Consider the following 12,847-nt stretch of genomic DNA (forward strand, 5'->3'; position numbering starts at 1 on the left):
TCTTAAAGGGACACTGAACCCAAATTTTTTCTTTCATGGTTTAGATAGAGCATGAAATTTTAAGCAACTTTCTAATTTACTCCTATTATCAAATTGTCTTTATTCTCTTGGTATTTTTATTTGAAATTTAAGAATGTAAGTTTAGATGCCGGCCCATTTTTGGTGAACAACCTGGGTTGTCCTTGCTGATTGGTGGATAAATTCATCCACCAATAAAAAAGTGCTGTCCAGAGTGCTGAACTAAGAAAAAAGCTTAGATGCCTTCTTTTTCAATTAAAGATAGCGAAAGAACGAAGAAAAAATGATAAAAGGAGTAAATTATTAAGTTGCTTAAAATTGAATGTTCTATCTGAATCACAAAAGAATAAAATTGGGTTCAGTGTCCCTTTAATGATAGTCAATAAATCATAGTGACCTAAACATGAATTCAACAAATGAGAAATATACAGTAATTAGGGTGGTTAAGGGAAGGGGGTTGGGATGTAGTAGTTTCACTTACATGCAGTGGAAATCCGCAGTATGTAATTCTGCAAGACTTGATATATATACATGCAATGGTTGGTGAGGTACTGTCCAACATCATAATACATGTGAATGTTACGGTTTACTGTACTTATGAACAAGTAACTTACAGGTGAAGTATTCCCGGATGACATAATCCCTCACTTCATTCCCCCTCAGTGTCCCCCTGTCCACATCCTCAGGTACAGGAACCAGCTGCTGCTGCTGCTGCTCTTGGTCAATGTCCCCCAATAAATGTGTGTCCACAGCAATGTTATGTAGAATACAACATGCATTGACAATGGAACACACTTTGTTGGGGTTATACTGTAGAGCTCCGCCTGTAACATCCAGACACCTGAATCTGGATTTTAATAGGCCAAAGCTCCTTTCGATGACATTCCTTGTTCGTATGTGGGCCTCCTGGTACCTGAGTTATGGCTCTGTAAGGGGGTGCACCAAGGGGGTTAATAGCCATGGTCTGCAGCCGTACCCTGCATCACCTGTCATGTAACATATGTATTCTGATTACTACAGGTACATCATGTGCTTAAAGGGACATAACATGGATTTCATTTAAAAGATATATTTAACCAAAACATTAAATTGGTGCATTGTAAGCAATCTACTTTTATGCCAGGATTAGTCTAGACCAAAATTCTATTTTAAAGGACCAGTCAACACAGTAGATTTGCATAATCAACAAATGCAAGATAACAAGACAATGCAATAGCACTTGGTCTAAAATTCAAATGAGTATTCGATTTTTTTTCCTGACAATTTTAAAAGTTATGTCTTTTTCCACTCCCCCTGTACCATGTGACAGCCATCAGCCATTCACAAATGCATACACACTTATTCTTGCACATGCTCAGTAGGAGCTGGTGACTCAAAAAGTTTAAATATAAAAAGACTGTGCACATTTTGTTAATGGAAGTAAATTGGAAAGTTGTTTAAAATGGCATGCTCTATCTGAATAATGAAAGTTTAAAGGGACAGTCTAGGCCAAAATAAACTTTCATGATTCAGATAGGGCATGCAATTTTAAACAATTTTCCAATTTACTTCTATTATCTAATTTGCTCAATTCTTTAGATATCCTTTGTTGAAGAAATAGCAATGCACATGTGTGAGCCAATCACACAAGGCCTCTATGTGCAGCAACCAATCAGCAGCTACTGAGCCTATCTAGATATGCTTTTCAGCAAGTGATATCAAGAGAATGAAGCAAATTAGATAATAGAAGTAAATTAGTAAGTTGTTTAAAATGACATGCTCTTTCTAAATCATGAAAGAAAAAAAATTGGGTTTTATGTCCCTTTAAGCATGCATTTGTAAGGCCTTCAGAGAGTTACGTTGGTTTCTAAGTCACTGCAAGTGTTCCCGCGCCTGCAATTTGTGGCGAGATGAGAATGGAATAGATTTTCAGAAATCTGCGCGCGTAAGTCCTTACGCTGTATATTGGATACCAAACTGCGCGTGTTTTGTATGTCAGTCTATGGGCCAAAAAACGACGGGCGAAGGCAAAAATATACGCGCGTAACTTCTAAGTTACGCCGTATATAGGATACCAAACCCACGCAAAATTTGGCGTCGCCGGCTTTTGCGGGCGACGATTTATATCGGATCGGGCCCCTGAAGTGTAAGGGTAAAAAAAAAGTTGCACAAAACACCTCCAAATCATATTAAAATAAAGCAATACACTCAAATATACACTTTTTAAATTAAAAAATATAATTTTAAAATTAATAAAAAGGTTTTATACAAAAGTGTTTTACTGGAAAGGCCATATATATATATATATATATATATATATATATATATATATATATATATATAGACAGTATATATATATATATATATATATATATATATATATACATACAATATATATATATATATATATATATATATATATATATAGAATTTTTATATATAAGGATAGGTGAGAGTTAAGGATACTGTGCGGTTTGGTCTGAATGAGAACGTGAAGGGAAGCTGTGTCGGCGCCTCTCCCGGCACAAATCTAAGCTCGCAGACCAGGCTGCTTGTTCTCAGATATACATATCAACAAGGAAAGATTCCCCTATTTGCGGTTCCCAGACCAAGTAGAATGTCCACTAATATAGGCACAACATAAGCACATAAGTCGAAGTAAAGTGAATCAATTCATACCTTTATTGTGGCATGTCGGACAAACACTCTGCATGCAATTGCGGTGTGACTACCAGGAGACACAGGTGTGTGGAGTGTGACGTCATCTGACGGGTTTCACGCCCTTCTGGCGCTTTGTCAAAGATGTCACATCTTTGACAAAGCGCCAGAAGGGCGTGAAACGCGTCAGATGATGTCACACTCCACACACCTGTGTCTCCTGGTAGTCACACCGCAATTGCATGCAGAGTGTTTGTCCGACATGCCACAATAAAGGTATGAATTGATTCACTTTACTTCGACTTATGTGCTTATGTTGTGCCTATATTAGTGGACATTCTACTTGGTCTGGGAACCGCAAATAGGGGAATCTTTCCTTGTTGATATATAATTTTTATATATATATATATATATATTCGGCAGAAGCAGCTATTTAACATACACCAATATACATAAAGGAGCAACGTCTATACGATTTAAACTCTGCAGCTAGTATAACAAGTAACCGGAAACACATAAAGATGAAAACTATTTTACAGTACACTGTTCTATTAATGCTTCAGCTTTTCATTCAGATTACAAGTGGAGTACAAAAATATTAGCAGTACTGAGTGCTAACACCGCTCAAATTAAATAAATAGCGCTCATATTACAAGATGAATGTAAAAGGCTTTTGCTTGAGTGAAAGTCTCTGGCACACTAACATCTGCATGTCTGATGCAAACTCCCTTTCTCCATAGACTCCTATGGGGTGCACTACAAAACCCTGTTCTGCCTTTTGTTTGTGCAATAAGCCAAATGTGCTAAAGCCGAAGGTGTGTTAAGAAATAGCATTGTTCATCACTCAAAAGAAAATTTTAAATATACAAATATCGATATATATGAGAGAGGGGAGAGAGAAATTGTATATGTGTATATATTTCAAAATAAAAACATTTCTTCTGAGTGAAGAACAAGGCTATTTCAAGGGATATGGTATATGACAATGTGTTGGACATTGAAGGGCTTAAAGGTGTATCTATAATGTGTGTATATTTGTATGTGTGTATGTATGTGTGCATGTATGTATGTGTGTGTATGTATGTGTGCATGTATGTATGTATGTATCTATGTTTATTTATGTATGTGTGTAGGTATATCTATTTATGTATGTGTGTATGTACGTGTATTTATGTATGTGTGTATGCATGTATGTGTATTTATGTATGTGTGTATGTATATGTATTTATGTATGTGTGTATGTACGTGTATGTATGCATATTTATGTATGTGTGTATGTATGTGTATTTATGTATTTATGTATGTGTGTATGTACTGTATGTATGTGTATTTATGTATGTGTGTATGTATGCATGTGTATTTATGTATGTGTGTATGTACATGTATGTGTGTGTATGTATGTATATTTATGTATGTGTGTATGTATGTATGTTTATTTATGTATGTGTGTATGTATGTGTTTCTATGTATGTGTTTCTATGTATGTGTGTATGTGTGTATGTGTGTATGTATGTATGTATGTGTATTTATGTATGTGTATCTATGTATGTGTATGTATGTGTATTTATGTATATGTGCATGTATGTATGTATGTATGTGTATGTATGTATGTATGTGTGTGTGTATGTGTATTTATGCATGTGTGTATGTATGTGTATTTATGTATGTGTGTATGTATGTATTTATGTATGTGTATTTATGTATGTATTTATGTGTGTGTATGTATGTATGTATGTGTATTTATGTATGTGTGTATGTATGTATGTTTATTTATGTATGTGTATTTATGTATGTGTGTATGTATGTGTATTTATGTATGTGTGTATGTATGTATATGTATGTTTATTTATGTATGTGTGTATGTATGCGTATTTATGTATGTATGTATTTATGTATGTGTGTATGTATGTGTATTTATGTATGTATGTGTATTTATGTATGTGTGTATGTATGTACAGGTGGCCCTCGTTTTACAACGGTTCAATTTACACCGTTTCAGAATAACAACCTTTTTTCCAGTCATGTGACTGCTATTGAAAAGCATTGAGATGCAGTGCATTTATTAAAATAGCCAGTAGGTGGAGCTGTCCGCTTGTGTTGCAGCAAAGCCAAGCAAGCTGAAATTAATCAGTTTAACCAGACCTGAGTTATCAAGCAGATTTCAAAGGAAATCCAGGGGCGCGATCCGATATAGATCGCAGTTTGCGGCGCAAGCGAGGGAACCCGCGTCGCCCGCAGTTTCAGCTCGCAACTCGAGCTATCCAATATGCGGCGCCGTCACTTGCTAAAGTGGCACAAGTCTCACAAACCAGCGATGTCCAGAAATCTGCGTAAGTACAGATTTTTGGAGTCGCCAGTGACTTGCGCCACGTTAGAAACTGCCGGCGCCTACAAAACCTGACTAAAGTCTAAATCACCCGCACTGTCTAACATGCCTCCTAAACATAGCCCGACACGTCTAACCCTCTATCCGCTATCCCCCCTCACTAGCCTAACAATAAAAAAAGTTATTAACCCCTAAACCGCCGCTTCCGTACCCCGCCGCAACCTAATAAAGTTATTAACCCCTAAACCGCCGCTCCCGTACCCCGCCGCCAGCTATATTAAATCTATAACCCCCTAAAGTGAGCCCCTAACACCGCCGCCATCTCTATTAAAATTATTAACCCCTAATGTAAGCCCCTTACACCGCCGCCATCTATATTAAAATTATTAACCCCTAATCTAATCCCCCTATACCGCCGCCAGCTATATTAATATTATTAACCCCTAATGTAAGCCCCTTACACCGCCGCCATCTATATTAAAATTATTAACCCCTAATTTAATCTACCTACCCCGCCGCCAGCTATATTATCTATATTAAGCCTAAGTATATTATAGTTAATATAGTTATTACATTATATATATTAACTATATTAACCCTAATTATATTAGGGTTAATATAGTTAATATAGTTACTATAGTATTTATATTAACTATATTAACTCTATCTAACCCTAACACCCCTAACTAAATTTATATTAAATTAATCTAATTCATATTATAAACTAAAATATTCCTATTTAAATCTAAATACTTACCTATAAAATAAACCCTAAGATAGCTACAATATAATTAATAATTACATTGTAGCTATGTTAGGGTTAATATTTATTTTACAGGTAAATTGTTAATTATTTTAACTAGGTCTAATAGCTATTAAATAGTTATTAACTATTTAATATCTACCTAGTTAAAATAATTACCCAATTACCTGTAAAATAAATCCTAACCTAAGTTACAAATACACCTACACTATCAATAAATTAAATAAACTACAAATACCTATCTAAAAATACAATTAAATAAACTAAACTAAATTACAAAAAAAAACAAACACTAAATTACAAAAAATAAAAAAAAGATTACAAGATTTTTAAGCTAATTACACCTATTCTAAGCCCCCTAATAAAATAATAAAGCCCCCCAAAATAAAAAAAATTCCCTGCCCTATTCTAAATTAAAAAAAGTTCAAAGCTCTTTACCTTACCAGCCCTTAAAAGGGCCTTTTGTGGGGCATGCCCCAAAGAATTCAGCTCTTTTGCATTTAAAAACATATACAATACCCCCCCCCCCATTACAACCCACCACCCACATACCCCTATTCTAAACCCACCCAAACCCCCCTTAAAAAAGCCTAACACTACCCCCCTGAAGATCTCCCTACCTTGTCTTCACCACACCGGGCTGAACTCCTCATCCGATCCGGGCGATGTCTTGCTCCAAGCGGCAAAGAAGAATTCTTCCTCCGGCGATGTCTTCCTCCAAGCGGCAAAGAAGTCTTCTTCCTTCCGGCAGCATCTTCCATGAAGCGGCATCTTCAATCTTCTTTCTTCGCTCCGCCGCTGCGGAGCATCCATCCCGGCCGACGACTGAACGACGAATGAGGTACCTTTAAATGACGTCATCCAAGATGGCGTCCGCCGAATTCCGATTGGCTGATAGGATTCTATCAGCCAATCGGAATTAAGTTAGAAAAATCTGATTGGCTGATTGAATCAGCCAATCAGATTCAAGTTCAATCCGATTGGCTGATTGAATCAGCCAATCAGATTCAAGTTCAATCCGATTGGCTGATTGGTTCAGCCAATCGGATTGAACTTGAATCTGATTGGCTGATTCAATCAGCCAATCAGATTTTTCTAACTTAATTCCGATTGGCTGATAGAATCCTATCAGCCAATCGGAATTCGGCGGACGCCATCTTGGATGACGTCATTTAAAGGTACCTCATTCGTCATTCAGTCGTCGGCCGGGATGGATGCTCCGCAGCGGCGGAGCGAAGAAAGAAGATTGAAGATGCCGCCGGAAGGAAGAAGACTTTGCTGCCGCTTGGAGGAAGACGTCGCCGGAGGAAGAATTCTTCTTTGCCGCTTGGAGGAAGACGTTGCCGGAGGAAGAATTCTTCTTTGCCGCTTGGAGCAAGACATCGCCCGGATCGGATGAGGAGTTCGGCCCGGTGTGGTGAAGACAAGGTAGGGAGATCTTCAGGGGGGTAGTGTTAGGCTTTTTTAAGGGGGGTTTGGGTGGGTTTAGAATAGGGGTATGTGGGTGGTGGGTTGTAATGGGGGGGGTATTGTATTTTTTTTAAATGCAAAAGAGCTGAATTCTTTGGGGCATGCCCCACAAAAGGCCCTTTTAAGGGCTGGTAAGGTAAAGAGCTTTGAACTTTTTTTAATTTAGAATAGGGCAGGGAATTTTTTTTATTTTGGGGGGCTTTATTATTTTATTATGGGGCTTAGAATAGGTGTAATTAGCTTAAAAATCTGGTAATCTTTTTTTTATTTTTTGTAATTTAGTGTTTGTTTTTTTTTGTAATTTAGTTTAGTTTATTTAATTGTATTTTTAGATAGGTATTTGTAGTTTATTTAATTTATTGATAGTGTAGGTGTATTTGTAACTTAGGTTAGGATTTATTTTACAGGTAATTGGGTAATTATTTTAACTAGGTAGATATTAAATAGTTAATAACTATTTAATAGCTATTAGACCTAGTTAAAATAATTAACAATTTACCTGTAAAATAAATATTAACCCTAACATAGCTACAATGTAATTATTAATTATATTGTAGCTATCTTAGGGTTTATTTTATAGGTAAGTATTTAGATTTAAATAGGAATATTTTAGTTTATAATATGAATTAGATTAATTTAATATAAATTTAGTTAGGGGTGTTAGGGTTAGATAGAGTTAATATAGTTAATATAAATACTATAGTAACTATATTAACTATATTAACCCTAATATAATTAGGGTTAATATAGTTAATATATATAATGTAATACCTATATTAACTATAATATACTTAGGGTTAATATAGATAATATAGCTGGCGGCGGGGTAGGTAGATTAAATTAGGGGTTAATAATTTTAATATAGATGGCGGCGGTGTAAGGGGCTTACATTAGGGGTTAATAATATTAATATAGCTGGCGGCGGTATAGGGGATTAGATTAGGGGTTAATAATTTGTATATAGGTGGCGGCGGTGTAAGGGGTCAGATTAGGGGATAGATAAGGTAGATGGCGGCGGTTTTAGGGGTTCACATTAGGCGATAGATAAGGTAGATTGCGGCGGTTTTAGGGGCTCACAGTAGGGGGTTAGTTTATGTAGATGGCGGCGGGGTCCGGGAGCGGCGGTTTAGGGGTTAATAACTTTATTAGGGATTTCGGGGGGGGGGGGATCGCGGTTGACAGGTAGCTAGACATTGCGCATGCGTTAGGTGTTAGGTTTTATTTAGCAGATCGCGGGTGACAGCTAGATAGACATTGCGCATGCGTTAGGTGTTAGGTTTATTTTCTAGTTAGTTTAGGGAGTTACAGGGCTCCAATAGTCAGCGTAAGGCTTCTTACGGCTGCTTTTTGTGGCGAGGTGAAAATGGAGTAAGATTTCTCCATTTTCGCCACGTAAGTCCTTACGCTGCATATTGGATACCAAACTGCGCTGGTTTGGTATACCTGCCTATAGCCCAAAAAACTACGGGCGACGGCAGAAATATACGGGCGTAACTTCTAGGTTACGCCGTATATAGGATACCAAACCAGCGTAAATATTGGCGTCGCCGGCTTTTGCGGGCGACGATTTTTATCGGATCGACCCCCAGGTTGGAATGCATAGAAAGAACCGTTTGCAGAAAAATGCAAGTGAAGTCTGTGTTGTGTGATTATTTTATTAGGTTTATAATGCTGTTTAGCAAATGTTTTTGTTCATTTAACTTAGTTTAATTATATATTATGTGTTGTGTGATTATTTTATTAGGTTTATAATGCTGTTTAGCATTTAAAGTCTTCATTTCAAAGCTTTAAAAATAATGTATTAGGTGTTACTTATGACAATTTTGAGAGGGGCTTGTAACCTATCTCCCTCACTTCCCATTGACTTACATTATAAACTGGGTTTCAATTTACAATGGTTTCGATTTACAACCATTCCTTCTATAACCTAACCCCGGCGTAAACTGAGGGCTACCTGTATATGTATGTGTGTATGTATGTATGTTTATTTATGTATGTGTGTATGTATGTGTTTTTATGTATGTGTGTATGTATGTGTATTTATGCATGTGTATGTATGTGTGTATGTATGTTTGAAAGTGTATTTATGCATGTGTATGTATGTGTGTATGTATGTATGTGTATTTATGTATGTATGTGTATATGTATGTATGTGTGTATGTGTATTTATGTATATGTGCATGTATGTGTATTTATGTGTGTGTGTATGTGTATTTATGTATGTGTGTATGTATGTGTATTTATGTATGTGTGTATGTATGTATTTATGTATGTGTGTATGTATGTGTATTTATGTATGTGTGTATGTATGTGTATTTATGTATGTGTGTATTTATGTATGTGTGTGTGTGTATGTATGTGTATTTATGTGTGTATGTATATGTATGTGTGTATGTATGTATGTTTATTTATGTGTGTATGTATGTGTATTTATGTATGTGTGTGTGTATGTATTTATGTGTGTATGTATGTGTATCTATGTATGTGTGTATGTATGTATATGTATGTGTGTATGTATGTATGTTTATTTATGTATGTGTGTATGTATGTGTTTTTATGTATGTGTATTTATGTGTGTGTGTATGTATGTGTATTTATGTGTGTATGTATGTGTATGTATGTGTATTTATGTATGTGTGTATGTATATGTATGTATGTGTAGTTATGTATGGATGTATGTACGTGTATTTATGTATGTGTGTATGTACGTATGTGTATTTATGTATGTGTATTTATGCATGTATGTATGTACGTGTATTTATGTATGTGTGTATGTATGTGTATTTATGTATGTGTGTATGTATGTGTATTTATGTATGTGTATTTGTGTATGTGTGTATGTACGTGTATTTATGTATGTGTGTATGTATGTGTATTTATGTATGTGTCTATGTATGTGTATTTATGTATGTGTGTATGTATGTGTATTTTTGTATGTATGTGTGTATGTATTTATGTATGTGTGTATGTATGTGTTTTTATGTATGTGTGTATGTACGTGTATGTATGTATTTATGTATGTGTGTATGTATGTGTTTTTGTGTATGTACGTGTATGTATGTATGTGTGTATGTATGTGTATTTATGTATGTATGTGTGTATGTATGTGTATTTATGTATGTGTGTATGTATGTGTGTATGTATGTTTGAAAGTGTATTTATGCATGTGTATGTATGTGTGTATGTATGTATGTTTATTTATGTATGTGTGTATGTATGTGTTTTTATGTATGTGTGTATGTATGTGTATTTATGCATGTGTATGTATGTGTGTATGTATGTTTGAAAGTGTATTTATGCATGTGTATGTATGTGTGTATGTATGTATGTGTATTTATGTATGTATGTGTATATGTATGTATGTGTGTATGTGTATTTATGTATATGTGCATGTATGTGTATTTATGTGTGTGTGTATGTGTATTTATGTATGTGTGTATGTATGTGTATTTATGTATGTGTGTATGTATGTATTTATGTATGTGTGTATGTATGTGTATTTATGTATGTGTGTATGTATGTGTATTTATGTATGTGTGTATTTATGTATGTGTGTGTGTGTATGTATGTGTATTTATGTGTGTATGTATATGTATGTGTGTATGTATGTATGTTTATTTATGTGTGTATGTATGTGTATTTATGTATGTGTGTGTGTATGTATTTATGTGTGTATGTATGTGTATCTATGTATGTGTGTATGTATGTATATGTATGTGTGTATGTATGTATGTTTATTTATGTATGTGTGTATGTATGTGTTTTTATGTATGTGTATTTATGTGTGTGTGTATGTATGTGTATTTATGTGTGTATGTATGTGTATGTATGTGTATTTATGTATGTGTGTATGTATATGTATGTATGTGTAGTTATGTATGGATGTATGTACGTGTATTTATGTATGTGTGTATGTACGTATGTGTATTTATGTATGTGTATTTATGCATGTATGTATGTACGTGTATTTATGTATGTGTGTATGTATGTGTATTTATGTATGTGTGTATGTATGTGTATTTATGTATGTGTATTTGTGTATGTGTGTATGTACGTGTATTTATGTATGTGTGTATGTATGTGTATTTATGTATGTGTCTATGTATGTGTATTTATGTATGTGTGTATGTATGTGTATTTTTGTATGTATGTGTGTATGTATTTATGTATGTGTGTATGTATGTGTTTTTATGTATGTGTGTATGTACGTGTATGTATGTATTTATGTATGTGTGTATGTATGTGTTTTTGTGTATGTACGTGTATGTATGTATGTGTGTATGTATGTGTATTTATGTATGTATGTGTGTATGTATGTGTATTTATGTATGTGTGTATGTATGTGTGTATGTAGGTGTATTTATGTATGTGTGTATGTATATGTATTTATGTATGTGTGTATGTATGTATATTTATGTATGTGTATTTAAGTATGTGTGTATGTATGTATATTTATGTATGTGTGTATGTATGTATATTTATGTATGTGTGTATGTATGTATATTTATGTATGTGTGTATGTATGTATATTTATGTATGTGTATTTATGTATGTGTGTATGTATGTGTATTTATGTATGTGTGTATGTATGTGTATTTATGTATGTGTGTATGTATGTGTATTTATGTATGTGTGTGTGTATGTGTGCTGATTGTAGATCACCTTCTTAAGAGCTGACTACAACAGTGTGACTCTTGGCAGGGCCCTCTACCCATTTGATCCCTATAAATGTTTCCTTGTATTCCGCCTATGTTTATAGCTTTGCAGAATCTTTTGGCGCTCTACAAATAACCAATAATAATAATAATAATAATAATTTATGTATGTGTGTATGTATGTGTATTTATGCCCAACATCCAACCCATCTGGTGTGAGACACCAAAACAAAGTTCATATTTTCCAGGTTTCCATAATAAGAAGCCACCAGTAAAGGTGATGACAATAGTCAAAAAATATCTGATGATAGCAAATAGTCTAGGCAATAGTGTAAATATATGGATTTATTTCTCAGTACGCTTCTCTGTCCAAAAGACATAATTTCAAACAACAGAAACAGCAATTATTTAGATGGGACCAAAGAAAATGACTAGTGATTCACAGCAAACCCCAAACTATCGGCTAGATTACGAGTTTTGCGGTATGAGTGAAAAAGCAGCGTTAAGGCTCTTTATCATTACCGTTGGTATTACGAGTCTTGCAGGTTTAGGGGCACCGCACACTTTTTTGGCCTTAACGCAAATTAACTTAGGCAATTTTAAAGTCTTTTTTCAATGGGACTTCCACAGCGCTGGTATTACGACTCTGCCTGGGAGGCCAAAAAGTGAGCGGTACACCCTATACCGCCAAGATCAATACTGTAAACTGAAAGTCAGTAGTTATGAGTTTTACGCTACAAAGCTGTAACATAAAACTCATAACTAAAGTGCAAAAAGTCCACTAACACCCATAAACGACCTATTAACCCATAAATCGAGGCCCTCCGGCATCGCAAACACTAAAATAACTAATAGTTACATTGTAGCTAGCTTAGGTTTTATTTTTATGTCACAGCTAAGTTTGTATTTATTTTAACTAGGTAGACTAGTTACTAAATAGTTATTAACTATTTACTAACTACCTAGCAAAAATAAATA

The 12,847-nt window shown here is 34.8% G+C and overlaps 1 protein-coding gene across 1 annotated transcript in view; it reads left to right on the top strand.

Annotated features, from left to right (window-relative positions):
• Positions 1-12,847, top strand: part of AMPD1 (adenosine monophosphate deaminase 1) — a 294,451-nt gene that overhangs the window by 74,141 nt on the left and 207,463 nt on the right. The gene's annotated exons all lie outside the window — the stretch shown is intronic.

Source organism: Bombina bombina, chromosome 3 (genome assembly GCF_027579735.1).
Source record: "Bombina bombina isolate aBomBom1 chromosome 3, aBomBom1.pri, whole genome shotgun sequence".
NCBI classification, from domain to species: Eukaryota; Metazoa; Chordata; class Amphibia; order Anura; family Bombinatoridae; genus Bombina; species Bombina bombina.